The sequence below is a fragment of the Halichoerus grypus genome, chromosome 3 (assembly GCF_964656455.1).
Source record: "Halichoerus grypus chromosome 3, mHalGry1.hap1.1, whole genome shotgun sequence".
In the NCBI taxonomy this organism is placed as follows: domain Eukaryota; kingdom Metazoa; phylum Chordata; class Mammalia; order Carnivora; family Phocidae; genus Halichoerus; species Halichoerus grypus.
Window position 1 is genome coordinate 21,741,606 of NC_135714.1, and position 15,907 is coordinate 21,757,512.

Sequence of the window (15,907 nt, forward strand, 5' to 3'; positions counted from 1 at the left end):
GAGATAAGCCGAATAAACAAATCTCTACTTATGCAAGAGCTAGATTTGCTAGTTTAAAAAACAGAACTTTCAAAGCCTGAATGTACGCTAAGCACACTTCCCATGGGATAACTATTCTGTTCATTTTAAAATAGTTTTGGAATGACTAAGGCCCCTTTTCAAAGATTATTAACACCTTGGTTAATACTGAGGAGCCAGAAAAATGTTTCTCAAATTTGCCAATGGGCAAATGGTTTTGCTTTTGGATGAAACTATGAATGCTTTCCCTAAAAGGGTACAACGTGAATAATGCTCCCTCTCTTTGTCTAACCTAACTGATTGGTGATCACCAAATTCTCTAAGGATATAACACTTTCTTCAAATTTCCCCTGAGGGTCTTGACTGTACATTGACATCTGGCAGGCCACATGACCTTGGAGTTTATTTAGCTTGCAAAGGACGCTTGCTGATTTTCTTTTAAAACAAACCAACATTTAAAAATTGGGAAACTTTGTCTAAATACCTAGATGATGTCTTTTGAAAAATATGGCCATACCATATTTTCACACAGCCACAAATCTGTGGGAGCTAATAAATGATTGCCCTTTGAGATATCTAAGTTCTTCAGTTTCTTGATGTTTCTCAACATTTTTATCAGTTTTGCTCTCCTAAGGAAAATTTAGAGTCCTTTTCACCCCTCCTAATGGTCTTTCCATCTCCATAAAACTTTAATAGCATGGATATACTGTATATCTGTTTACGTGCTGTGGCCCTTTGGAGGACCACAAACCAGTATAAGTATCTAAGGATTTTGCACCCTCAAGAACCAATTCTTGCCCCCTCGAGAACGGCATCACCTCCAGGAGAATACATGCTGCTTTAAACCCTGTAGGTCTCCAGCACTGACACTAAGTGTGTTTTGTGGGACTAAAAATAAAATATATATGACAAAATTGGAACACCATAAATGCTTCACCCCCCCCCCCCCATTTTACTCTTTTATGTGCCTGGCTCATGTTGGCATTTAAGTTTGCAGTCCCTGATATACTTGGAATAAAAATAAATAATCTCTGAGACCTTTAAGGGATTTGAAATCAGGCCATGTGCTGGAGAATGCCCTGTGCTAGATGGCTATGGGCTTCTAGACTGAGATATAGAGTGGCCATTTTCTTCAATGATTTCCGTAGGGGAAAGCAAGATGGATGCTTTTTATTTCTGAAAGAAGATCATTGAGAATATGTTCTGCTCTTGATCTAACAAATTTCTTCATGTAACTGGTAGCTGTTTGTGCTCAACAAATAGTTATTGAAACTTACTTTTATGCCAGGCACTGTGCTAGGTTATGGACACCACTGAAACACTAGGCATTGTGAGCTGAGCACAGAGGATGAATTTTTTCCCCCTATTTATTTATTTATTTATTTATTTTTGATATTGTGTTCCATGATTCATTGTTTGCGTATAACACACAGTGCTCCATTCAATACATGCCCTCTTTAATACCCATCACCAGGCTGACCCATTCCCCCACCCTCCTCTCCTCTAGAACCCTCAGTTTGTTTCTCAGAGTCCATAGTCTCTCATGGTTCATCTCCCTCTCCGATTTTCCCCCCTTCATTTTTCCCTTCCTACTATCTTCCTTTTTTTTTTTTTTTTTAACATATAATGTATTATTTGTTTCAGAGGTACAGGTCTGTGATTCATCAGTCTTACACAATTCACAGTGCTCACCATAGCACATACCCTCCCCAATGTCTATCACCCAGCCACCCCATCCCTCCCACCCCCCACCACTCCAGCAACTCTCAGTTTGTTTCCTGAGATTAAGAATTCCTCATATCAGTGAGATCATATGATACATGTCTTTCTCTGATTGACTTATTTTGCTTAGCATAATACCCTCTAGTTCCATCCATGTCGTTGCAAATGGCAAGATTTTGGTTTTTTTTTGATGGATGCATAATATTCCATTGTATATATATATACCACTTCTTCTTTATCCATTCATCTGTTGATGGACATCTTGGCTCTTTCCATAGTTTGGCTATTGTGGACATTGCTGCTATAAACATCGGGGTGCACGTACCCCTTCAGATCACTACATTTGTATCTTTGGGGTAAATACTCTGTAGTGCAATTGCTGGGTCATTGGGTAACTCTATTTTCAACTTTTTGAGGAACCTCCATACTTTTTTCAAGAGTGGCTGCACCAGCTTTCATTCCCACCAACAGTGTAGGAGGGTTCCCCTTTCTCTGCATCCCCACCAACATCTGTCATTTCCTGACTTGTTAATTTTAGCCATTCTGACTGGTGTGAGGTGGTATCTCATTGAGGTTTTGATTTGGATTTCCCTGATGCTGAGCGATGTTGAATACTTTTTCATGTGTCTGTTGGCCATTTGGATATCTTCTTTGGAAAAATGTCTGTTCATGTCTGCCCATTTCTTGATTGGATTATTTGTTCTTTGGGTGTTGAGTTTGATAAGGTCTTTATAGCTTTTGGATACTAGCCCTTTATCTGATATGTCATTTGCAAATATCTTCTCCCATTCTGTCAGTTGTCTTTTGGTTTTGTTGACTTTTGTTGACTTTTTCCTTTGCTGTGCAAAAGCTTTTTATCTTGATGAAGTCCCAATAGTTCATTTTTGCCCTTGCTTCCCTTGTCTTTGATGATGTTTCTAGGAAGAAGTTGCTGGGCTGAGGTCGAAGAGGTTGCTGTGAGCACAGGGGATGAATTTCATCATGAGGTTCTTCCTCTGCTTCCCCAGACTAACTGTTTGGCATTGGGTAAAAGTTAGTAGTGGAGTGATTTACAATAACCAACCTTCAAATGCTGAAAAGAGAAATCAGCAAAAGTAGGAGAGATCTACTAATTTGCTGATCATTGATGCAGTTAGTAATTTGATGTGATTTGTCTGTGATATATTTTTCCTTGCAAATGAAGCTTGTATGTTTATTAGCACAAAAAGATACATAACAGTAAAATGCTAACAGTAGGAATTTAGATTAATTTAGGACTTGAAAGATTAATCCAGCTGGAAATTCATCAGCTTTCTAAGCTTCCTGGTACTAGCATATTTTGATTCTTAGTCTCTGTAAAAAAGAGGTAGGCAATACTATTTAGGAAGGGTTTTTTTCTTCCATGTGTACACATCTTAAGAAATATAGGTGGTATGAGCTCAGCTTTAAGCAGAGTAAGTTGGGGAGCCACGATCTCAGAGTCCTGGGATTAGGCCCTGTGTTGGGCTCCCTGCTTGGTGGGAAGCCTGATTTTCTCTCTCCCTCTGCCTCTCCCCCTGCTTGTGCATGAGCTCTCTGTCAAATAAAAAAATAAAATAAAATAAAATAAACAGAATAAGTAGAGGTCAACTCTTACTGCAATTAAATACTATATAAAGACTCATTTGGTTACTGGTGGTAGAAAATCAATTCAAATGACTTGAGTAAAAAGGGGAAGAGTTCACATTTTTGAAAAGGAGAGATTTGGATCCAGGTTTGAACATTAGGTTCTGTCTTCCTCTATTGTTTAGTTCTGCTTTCCTTTGTGATGGCTTCATTCTTGGGCCACGTCCTCTGATGGTGGGGAAAAATGGCCTCCAGCAGCTCTAGGTTGACAAACCTACTGGTTCAGCAACTCTGGGGCACAGAGAGTTTCTTGTTCCCAAGAAAGCCAGGGAGAGGGCCAGGGCAGGTTCTCATTGGCTAGATTGGGTCATGTGATGAACTCAGAGAAAAATCACTGTTACCAGGGGAAATCTGACTTTGACCAGCCTGGCAAGGGTCATATATCCATTTTTGTGGCTTGGGACTTGTGTCAGCACAGTCTGAAATGCATGGGCTTTGAATAGGGGTTGTTCCTTAGATGATAATAGAATACAGTTGTCAAAAATAGGGAGCATGATTGCTGGGCAAATAAATCCCACAGATGTTCACCCTAGATACCATAAAATAGGACCAAACATCATCTGTGAGTTTTCTGAGATACTAAAATCCACATTTGATCCTAAGAGAACTTACTAATGTATGGGTAGGTAAGACTAATTTTATTCTCTTTTTATTGTCATTAGTGAAAGATCATTTCCAAATCCTGGATTTTCTTGAGGCAAAACAAAAGTTTCTTATTTCAAAACAGTGACCAAACTTACTCTAGGCAACTGACTTTGTACCTGAAAATATTTTTACCATCTTCCTGTTGGTGATTCCTGAGCTAGAAGGAAAATAGAATCTTTCTCTTTTTTGCAAGATGATCAGTATAAATCCTGAAAAGTCTGACCCTTAAAGCAAATCGGGACCCGAGAAGTCAAGAATGTCAAAACTTAGAAGATACTGAGGAACCAAGGAGTGAGACTTGGACACATACTGAAAACTCTGCAAAGATGAATAATAATAATAACAGTCATTTGTTCAAAGGGATGAGAACAGGGCAGTTGAAAGACAATGCTAAGAGAGAAAGTTCTTCTGAATACCTTTTTATATTTTTGGCATTTTAATCATTACTATTTAATAATTTATAAGTAAAAATTTACAAGCTATTGGTCCTGGACAAAACAAAAAATCTTTCCAGTCATCAGGTGAGTAGAACATGACCTAGTGTCTCTGCTGTGTTGATTCTGATCATGCCTTCGTCTGATTCGGAGCAAGCCATAGTTTTCCCAGAGCTTCAGACCATCCCTCTTCAGCCTGGAATATGCCAGAAACTTCTGAGTCAGCCTTTCCAGGTGTAAATTTCCAACCCCTCAGTGATGAAGCTTTTCTCAAAGACAAGAGCCGGCATAGAAGCCTAGATGGCAGGCTGGTGAGATACTCCACACAGACAAGAGAAAAATGACACTGCCTAATGAGCAGATCATAAGTTCTGTTAAAATATTTGAGGAATGTTTCAGCTTGCAGCCATCCCTGCTTTTTCTTATCGTGAAATTCTTCCTCTTCCATATGAATTTCTCCTGAAGAACGTTAACTAAAGTAGACAAAAACCCAGAGCATTGGGAAATGCTGTTTTAAAACAAAATTTTGGGGAAACTTATGCTATAGTCAAGTCAGCACACATAAAGTGTTAGCTTCCAGTTATGCAGAAACTTGAATGAACAGAAGGATTCATTTGGGAGGAGTCCAGAATGTGAGGCTTTGGGAGCAGGGATGTGGGTGGGTGGGGGAGGGGAGGTGGAGGGGTGGCTCATAAGGTTTCTTGAGCTTCCTCAGATGTCTTCTGCCTTTGAATTTTTGGCATTTTCATTCTGTGAGGTCACTTCCTGACTGCATGTTTTCCTTCATTTTCCCCTGATATCAGGTCCTAAGCACCAAAAAGGCAAACTGATAAATAAAACTAAAGCAATTTGTAGAAGAAGCAAGATAAATCTCCTACCCAAATTAAATCTGTGTTTGAAAAAGATACTTTGCTGAGGAGGGACCTGCTGGCTCTGAAATCTTCTTGGAGTTGTGCTGACAAAGGATTGAGTTAACCTTGCTTTACCTTTTTGAGGCCTGAAGAAGGCCTCATGGCTGAGAATTCATATCTAATTTTATTTTCTATTCAGAGCTGATACCTCCTTCTCCCCTGTCTTTATTTTGCAGGCTCTCTGTTGATCTGGCACAAGTGTGCAGGTTTTTTAAAATGATGATGTTATCTGTTTACTATTCAAATGCAATTTTAAATGGTTTGGCTCAGCACATTTGAATCAAAAATCCTATTAAAGATGCAATATTCCTCTGCTACCTTTTTGCCGAGTGCATTCACATGGCATTCCTTTCTCAATCGGAATATAATACTGTGTACCTGTTCAGAGTGATGTGATTTCCAGCATTGAATTTGCGGTCGTTAAACAGGCTGTTCACCTTCCTATCATGGAAATTTGGTATTCATGAATAATTTTCTCCCCTACATTTACAAAATACATTATTAGCCACGTGATCGTGCCCTTGCTCTGCTCTATAGCCTTTTCATTTGAAATCTTCCAACTTATTATTTTTGCTCCTACCATCTGATAGAAATCATGAAATTGCTGAGTTAAGATAAACACCCTGTTTCTTTCTCCTTCCCCCTCCTTTTTTCCCCCTAAGCATGATTGGAGATGGGGAGGAATGAAGAAAGAGGGATAAAGACAGAGGAAATTGATCATTTACTCTAAAAAGTTCTGACCACTGAATTGATGAGAAGCATGTTTAATTTTAAATATTTGGCGTCTATTTAACAGCCTAATTGCATAGTTAAATGAGCTGTAAAAGGAAGAATATCCTCTGAAATCTCGAATCAATTTCAGCTAGTTCTAGAACACTGATGGTAACAGGAGTCTGTTTCTCCTTCGGTAAATTTTAAACTTCTTCAGAGGACACTGTTTATTAAACAAGGCAGGCTTTCTGCTTGGGCAGCACTTTCCAATTACAGACCTTCCCTGCAGTATCTGGAAATGGAATCAGAGACCACATGCATTCCAGGCTACGCCAGGCAGCCCAAAGCCGGCAAGACCAACGCTCAGCCTCCCGTTCTCAGCGTGCTGCAGCCTAGGGTTGTTTCCAAGTGCATTTGACATGTTTTCTGTGTGGCAAATGTGTGGGAGCAGGTTGCCTGCAATAATTGGCCAGCTGGGATTGCTTGGGTGAAGCTCCTGGAACTCACCATCATCAATTGCATGAAATGAAATAGTTATATTGCTGTTGTTCACAGTGTGTGTGTGTGCACATGCATGCATGCTGTGTGCTCGTATTCACACACACACACGTGTGGCTACTTAGAACATTGTTTTTTAAATTTTTTTTAAAGATTTTATTTATTTATTTGACAGAGAGAGACACAGTAAGAGAGGGAACAGAAGCAAGGGGAGTGAGAGAGGGAGAAGCAGGCTTCCCGCCGAGCAGTGAGCCCGACGTGGGACTCGATCCCATGACCCTGGGATCATGACCAGAGCCGAAGGCAGACGCCTAACGGCTGAGCCACCCAGGTGCCCTAGAACATTGTTTTTTGTTTTGTGTTGTTTTTGTTCTTTTCTGGTTTTAAGTTGGAAATTTAGAACCCTGGGACTAAATCATACAGGCGTACTCACTAGGGAAGGAAATCTATCTAGGTGCCTCGGAAAGTGGCTACCGTGAAATAGGCTGTTGGTGGGCATATTTGACGTTCTGTAGGTGATAGTGAGGCAATGTCAGTTATGGTATTTATGAGAAAAACAGGTATAGTAATACAAGTAATATAATAATAGCAACAACAACAAAACAAGAGTGACAACAGCTAACACCTCACGAGTGTAATCCATGTCAAGTTTTATTACGCAATGCTGAGAACACTGATTCTGGAGTCAGGTTCTGAATTTGAATCCTGCCTTTATCACTTACTGGTTATGTGATCTAGAGCAAATCGATTAACCTCTTTGTGCTTCATTTTTCTCAATTGTAAAAGGGAGATGGTAATTATATCTAACTCCGCCAGATGATCTGTTGTCAGCTTGATCGGTCTGTACTACCTTCTAAGTCTCCCGTGCGTGGCCTAGAAGCTGGGAATTACCATTCCTAAAATACCCTTTCATACATGGCTTTGGGTAGAGTCTGCCAAGGAGAGGCACTGGTGTGAAATTCTCCCGCCGGAAGACGAATGGCCATTATGTTCCAAAGGAGGCAGTTACAGGCAGATATGTGGGCAGCAGGATGTAAGTTTCAAAGTGGCTTCGAGGTGTGCCTGTTGAGAATCACCTGTCAGAGTGCTGGCCGATACAGATGATAAGAGCTAGCCGTAGATGTGCGGTAGCCTAAGCCGGGTGTTGAGCCATCCTGCCTAGATGCAGTAGATCTTGGTGGCTTTCCTGAACTCCACTGCCCGGCCTTTCCAAATACTGTGTAAACCTCTAATTCCCTGCATTGGAGCTATTGACCCTTGGAACATCCACACAATAACTTCTGTTTTCCGGACCGAATGCTGACCAACATACTGTCTCCTAGTGTGGTTGTAAAAGTTCCATAGGCTAAAACAAAAGCTTGGACTAGTACTTTCTACTTCAGATCACAGTCCATAAGCGCTTGCTGTTTGGTCCTCACCTCAACACCAAGAGGTGGTGCCGGGGGGCGGGAGGCGGTGAGTGGTTAAGAGTCTGGCTTCCAGAGCCAGTGTGACCAGGTTTGGAAAGTTCAGTTCATTGGGATATGGGCTGCAACACACTGGAAGAGTTTATACATATGTTGGTGATAGGAATAGCACTTGCTTCATGTGATTGTTGAAATTAAGACTGTGAATGGCCCATGAAACAAAACTGTCTGCCACAGGGTAAGCCCTTATTATTAGTAGCACTATGTTTTGACAATTTGTCCGGAAGACTGGGTTCCCAGAATTTAGGGCTCCGTGCATCTCCCTTGAGTCATGTGGGAGACTGGGCTCTTGCTTCTGCAGAGTATGGCTGGGTTGCCTGTAAATGCTCCCACAGTTGCTTCCTGCTGATGTTCACCTTCCAGTTAGACTGGCCTACAGTCTGCCCTCACCACCTGATCCTCTTTTCTGACCTCCCTCGTGTTGAGTGGCCTGTCTGGATTGCCCTCATGCCATGCTCCAAATTCATGGCCCTGCTGGCCCATTTGAACTTCCTCTAGGTTGTCTGTGCTGTGCTGAGATTGGTCAGAGGATAAAGAAATGCTTTTTATCTACCATAGACCAGTCACTAGTGCATTATACATCCTTTAGGGGAAATACTTAAACTGAACCAAGCAAGTTAAGTGAATTTTTTTCCTAGCTGGGCCTTTGGCCTCAGAGCCAGGTGTGGACCAGTGAGCCTAGTTGGATCGTGAGGAGGATGCTTTTTTTCTTGAGCTGGATTAGCTTATGTGGCCTGGCACCAATGCAGACCCAATGACCGCACCAGAATTTTGGATCATTATACTCCAATCTGGGGAAAAGGCAAATACACTCTCCATCTCAGCCGCCTCCTTCATGATGAATCTGGACCAAGGGAGTCACCACCAAGGCTGATATAAAAAGATGGATGATCTTTGACTGATAAGAGAGAACACCAGGTCAAAGATCGAGTACAATTTCAAAGAAGAATTTTTGACAGTAATCTAGAATATCAGCAGATCTCTTTCTAAAAGCAAAGCTAGAGATTGATATCGTGGGACATTAAGAAGTGGAACGTTTAGAATCAGACAGATACAAGTTAAAATGCTGGCTTAGCGACCTCACTGAGTGTGCTAACCTTTTGACACTTCACCTTTCCCATCTATGAACATGTCAATCACTGTATTTATCTCCCAGAATTGTAGTTCAGCACTTGAAAGACAATGTCTGTGAAAAAGCTGAGCATATAGTATGTGTTGAGTAAATTTGTTCTACTGTACTATTTAAATAGTTTGTCCAAATATCCTCTTTGACAGTCATGGAGAACATAGGCTTGATTTGAGGATTAACATATGTGTGTACATATGCTTCTAAGAAGATCTTGGAACATCAGAAGTGCTACATATGTGTTAGCTAAAATAAGCATTTAACTTTCATCATTAAAAGAGAAATCCATTCGACAAGAAGATGTAGATGATTCATAATTATACATCTTAGAGGTTTAAGGATAGGTCTTGTGGCTTGACTTGTGTGACAATGTCAGTAATGGTGGGAGCATTTCTAAATTATATTTTTTTTTCTAAAAAATAGAGAATTGAATAAATCCTCTCCCCAAATGGAAGCTTTACAATCATACTTGAAGGATTTTAGTAAAATCTTGTCCTAAGGCTTCCTTTGAACCAGGTCCATAGTTTTAAGGACTCATGGATAGTTGTGAAATTTACATCATGGTATAAAACTTCAAGATGGTGGCCGGGCACAGACAATTCTGTGCAAACTGCTGAATTTTTGTCATTTGCGGTGGTGACATTTTTCAAGTGACATCCCTGTAAATACTGAATAATAATATCCCAGACAGAGCCCTCAGGGGACAGGAGAAGAGGATGAAAATGGAACAGAATTAAAACTGACAAGAGCGAGAGACAGCACGTAAGATAAATAGCAAGTGTGGCTCTGTCAGATGAGCACGGGCTGCAGAGCTGCTCAGATGATTGCATGACTGATGGAATCAGCTGTGGAGGAAATGTCCAGTAATGTAGCAACAGATCAGTATTGAGAGATAAATCATCCTGCAATTGTATGCCGTTATCTCAACGCTAATGGGGTTGAAAAACAGTGCAGTTTTGAGGGATGTCTTGAGATAATTGTTTTCTAACAACCCGTTCCTGTGTATTGGCAAGAAAGTTAAATTAAACTGGGGACAGCCTTGCAATACCACTGGTATAAGGATGGGGAGGGCCATAGACTTTGGTCATCGAGTCTCAACAGTTCTTGGGCTATTTGCCAAGCTAAAGGCAAGAGAGCCTCTTTTGGTTGCAAATGCAATTCAGATCGCAATGCCAAACTGCAGCTTTACTCTCTTGTCTTTTTGAATTTTTACTGGTAATCCCCAAGGAATATCCTGGCTGTCAGCCATACCAGGTCTTCAGGAACATCAGGAAAACTATTTTGTAAAGAATGCTAACCATGGCCTCACAGGAGCTAGCAATTATATAGGAAGGAGAACGAGTAAACGGAAAAGGACACTGTCATGTATTGAGTGCCTAGCGTGTGTGTGGTGTGCTCAGGGCTTAGTTCATATTAACTTCAGGAATCCCAAATAATGCAATCAGATGGAACAATACTGAGTTGAATCTGTGAAGATGCATTAAATAAAGGCACAAAGGACTGTCTTCTAAGCATATGAATTCTCAGCAACTGACCATGCTCAAGCAGTCACTGAGTGAGCATTTGTCTGGGTTAGAGAAGGTATCATCAGAGAAGGGGACTCTTGAGGCCTTTCTAAGCATGGGATTCTATGGATTGTGAGATAGTCTTTGTTGCTTTTTGTCCACAACAATTTAAGGGTAAACGCTGGTCAGACACATGGAGGGATCTCAGTTACAACTCACTTGCTATTTTAACCTGGGTGACTGTCTTGGGTTAGCGAAAAAAACCTCACCTCATAAGATTTGAAGGACGTAAATCTAGTGGTTCTGGAACTTACTTCTTTACAACATCTCCTTCTAGATTTGCATAGCATTTTTGACACTTTGAAATGCTGTTTAGATCCAAGAATGTGACAGGCGCAGATTAGGTATTCTACAAATGTATGTATATATACATATACATATTATATTTTCAGAGATATTTTTTATGTACTATATATAATGCAGATATATTTATATATAGCATATATAGGTATATACACTATATATATAAAATGTAAGGATGGATTTATAAAATAAAGTCCACCCATATATAAAATATAAAAATTAATAAATATAAGAATTGTGTGTATATATATCCATAATGTTAATAAAAGGGGACAAGTTTAACCTCACATGCCTTTGGGAAGTATGTTGCCTGCCCATTTTACAGATGAGGCTCTTGAAGTCCAAGAAGAGGAAGCTACTTCTCCAAACTAGTCTTGGAATTGGAATCAGGCTCCCCACCTCAACCCCTTGTTATTATTATTATTATTTTAAAATTTATGGTTCTTCTAAAGAAGTGACTGTTGTGTGATCCTTAATTCCTTGCGCAATTTTATGATATAAAGGTGCCTAATGGTAACAAAGCTCTATTTCACCTGAAATACATGGAGGTCATCACTATCTAATTGCTAAAGTAACCCAGCTAAATGTAATTTTCAACTATCACTCCAAAATAGACTCTAGGGTTGGTTTTCTATCACGGCTTCTGAGTAGAACATTTTCTGTACTGGGCTACGTTTACCTAGGCACCTAGGTGGAGAATGCTGGTACTTAATTGAAAGGAGTGGCTTAAGTTTAGATTAAATGATTGTAATTGTTGGGACTGTGTCAGGATTTCAACTTGGTGTTATTTTTATTCGTGGACAGAAATTTGTAAGAAGTTTCCTATACCTTCAGACCGTTTTAATTCTAAAAAGATGTTAAAGTCACTCTTAGTATATTCAAACTGGAAGATAATCCTTAGAGATGATCTAAGTTTTTAAAAATTTTATTTTATTTTAATTCAATTAATTAACATATAGTGTTTATTAGTTTCAGAGGTAGAGTTCGGTGATTCATCAGTTGTATATAACACCCAGTGCTCAATACATCACGTGCCCTCCTTAATGTTCATCACCTAGTTACCCCATCTCCCCACCCACCTCCCCTCCAGCAACCCTCAGTTTGTTTCCTACAGTTAAGAGTCTTTTATGGTTTGTCTCCCTCTCTGAGTTCGTCTTGTTTTATTTTTCCCTCCCTCCCTCTATGCTCCTCTGTTTTGTTTCTTAAATTCCACATATGAATGAAATCATATTTTAATTGTCTTTCTCTGATTGATTTATTTCACTTAGTATAATACCCTCTACTTCCATCCGCATCACTGCAATGGCAAGATTTCATTTTTTTGATGGCTGAGTTAATATTCCATTGTATACATATACCACATCTTCTTTACCCATTGAGATGATCTAATTTTGCACCTTTATTCTACAAATGTGTAAACTGAGACCAAAGATTTTTGAAAAGTTATCAAAGCTCACTTAGAAGATTGTTAAAGGTCAAATCTAGCCATTTAATGGAAGATTTGAAACTCTGACTTAGTTGTGGTTCTGGGTTTCCTGCTGGCATGACCAGCTCCATTCCTATTTGCCCAGGACTTGCCTAGTTTGAAGTTGAAAGTCTTGTGCCTCAGAATTCCCTAAGTTCTGGGGCAAATTGGAATGGCTGGTTACCTTATTCTGTGCCTGCTCCAAGGTGTCAGTTCCTTATTTCATATACACAAAATGGACAGAGTTGGAGGGGAATCACATGTTGCGGTTGTTGATAGTATTCTAGAACCAGACAGACCCATTCCAAGTGCTCTGTTTGGACCATCTGGCATGGAGCAAACACTCAACAAACATTTGTTGCATCAGTGAATGGATGGATGCAAACCCCTTAAAGTAGGAATATTGGGAGTCTATTTATTTAATCATTGTCCTTCTAATCCATCAAGAGGGTATCAGGGATTTTCTGCCTTTTAGCCTGCCCGATTTTGTTCTGGAGTTACTGCGTAAGATTAAGCCATGTGTAGCCTATAAAGCCGCTGTTTTGCAGGCAACCCTTCCCAACGTGTTTCGCACAATGTTTTTGAACTTCCCTGCCAATACTTCAGGAAAAGTGGCACAAAGGAGAGAAAGCAAAGCTATTATAATGAGAAGTGACAGGAAGGCAGCTCCCTCAGAGGTGTTGTCAGGGAAAGAATTGTTGAATAATTCAAATAACAGATTTATGTATTCAAAGCCATTTCACATCCCAGCTTTGGAAACGTCTGTGGAATAGTTCTGGACTAGAACGATCCAAGACCGGATTTCAAGGTGACCTGGGCAGCAGTTTGAAGGGACAGGTTCCTTCAGGTGGCTTGGGGAAATCACTGTGGTTTGAGGTCACTCACAGAATTTTCTGGGTTGGCAGGCCCTGGTTGCTTCTCCCTTGCTGCAGGAAAATGTAGACAGGGCCGGCATTCCATAGTCTTTGGGTACAAAATGTGCTGAGCTTTCTCTCGGAGAGATCAGCAATTTCTATGGCAGCTGTTCTAGCACTTTCTCTGGTTGTTCTTTGTTTCTTTGTGGCTGTATCTGGGCATGGATTGAGGTAGGAACTGACAGTGAAACTTGCATAGGTTATGAGTCTAGGTTAAAGTAATCTGGCTTCATTTAAGGAATTTCTGCAAAAGTTTAGAGATCATAAATGGTGAAAGTTATATTTTTGGATAATCTGTGAAATTCGTTTATCCATATTATCCCTGGCCTTGTTATCACAGGTCACTGAGGGTTGACTATACTTGTTCCTTATCTGCCCCCAGAGGAATCAGGGAGGATTTATTATCTCTTCCCACTAAATCCCTGACCATATGTGTATCAATTTGCCAAGCAGCCTCACATACGCCTGGGGACATCCCTGAGAGATGGGCCTGTCATAAGTGTTTCATAAGTGCTTATTATTGCAAATGCCACGTCACATGTGATAAGCTTTTGCTTTTTTTTCAGGGTAGTTTCACAGGTATTTCATTTTTATCCACAAACTTTTCAAGGGAGGTGAAAGTGGCATTAACATCCCCATCTTCTACAGATAAGATAACTGAGCAACAGAGAAATGAACTGATTTTTCAGAAGCTCTTCTTGTCAGAGCTAGTCCAGGAACCCAGGTCCCCAACCACCCAGCCCTGTTTGCCAAGTTTCATGTGAGGATCAGGAATTTAAAATTTCGCCCTCTTCCACTCGTGTTTTCAAGCTCTCCTAATATTACCGATTGAATGGCAACCATTTGATGAGATGGATAAGAAGGAAGCTCTTTGTTGGACGTTCTTACTGGAACAGTCCATCAAACTGAAACAAAGACAAGCTTATTTTAAATCTGAAAAGTAAAGGACTACTCAAATTAAGCTGAAGAGCTTGTTTGCACTAAACACTTCTGGATGCTAGTCACTGTGATCAGTGCTTCCTACACATTATCCCCAGTAATACTTGTGAGGTGTTTGTGGCCGTGCCTATTTTAAGATAAACAGGGGCTACTATAAAGTGCAAGGTGTTGGAAATGACTTGGTTTGAGTACAAATACATATTTGTACAAATACATATATTCTCAACTGATAAGCCAATTCAGTTTAAATAAAATTCAGTAGACGTTACCCAGGAGCTCCTCATCCTGCTGGCCCCTGAATGAAATATAATCCCCTTCCTCAAAGATTTTGTGGTCCAATGAAAGAGAACACTAATTAAAATATGGCTTAAAAGACAATGGAGGGGGGACGCCTGGGTGGCTCAATCAGTTAAGTGTCTGACTTTGGCTCAGGTCATGATCTCAGGGTCTTGGGATCCAGCCCCACATCAGGCTCCCTGCTCAGCGGGGAGTCTACTTCTTCCCCTGCACCCCTCACCCCCCAGCTCATGTTCTCTCTCTCTTGCTCACTCTCTGTCTCAAATAAATAAATAAAGTCTTAAAAAAAAAGAAAATGGAGGGCTATGCATGGGTTAGAAATAGTCCACAGGAAGGTAGACATCACAGGACAGGACCATGATTGTGTTATTTATGGCCACATCCCCAGAACTTAGTTGCTTCTTAAGGTTGCTGAGGGAAAAAGAAGGTGAATGAATGAACAAATTGATGTTCTAGGGGAGCATGTTGGAAAGAGAATTGAACTGTTCTAAACAGCTTGGGAAAAGTTTCATAGGTGATGGTTGAGCTTCATATTAAAAGATGAGTAGGATGTCAATATACAAAGTTAGGAGTTCCTGGAAGAGAAAAGAACTAACAGGAGAAATGTTTGCAAGTGCATGGAGCATTGGGGAATGCAGAGGTGACAAATAATAGGCCTTGTGGGTGGGCTCTAGAAGGCCAGAAGAGTTGAGGGGGAAGTTTGAGAGGTGGTACGGGACAGGGAGGAAGTACCAAGCTAGGGCTTTAGATTAGTTTGTGCTATAAGGAGCCATCATATATTTTTCAATGGTAGAGCAGGCTCCAATTTGTGCTTCAGTAAAACCACCTCTTGCTTCTGTGTGTAGGAGAGATTGGAGGTGGGAAGGGCCTGAGGTCAGGCCAACCACTTACCCACTTAAGAGGTAATGAGATCCTTAATTGCTTTTTCAGCAGTAATGGGGGAGAGAGGCAGGGGAGTAGACTGCAAAGTCATTAGAGAGGTAGAATGGGTAGGGTTTGTCGACTCACTAGATGTGGGTGGGGAGGAGAGCACGAAGGTAGGGATGACTAAGGCACTTGGGTAGATACACCAAAATTGCACATTTACATAGTCTGTAGGTTTCTGAAAAACCCAATGATTTTAAACCCTGCCAGCTAGATGGGAAACTCTTTTTTTTTTTTTTTTTAAGATTTTTTAAAGATTTTTTTATTTATTTGCGAGAGAGAGAATGAGAGACAGAGAGCATGACCCTGCTGAGCAGGGAGCCCG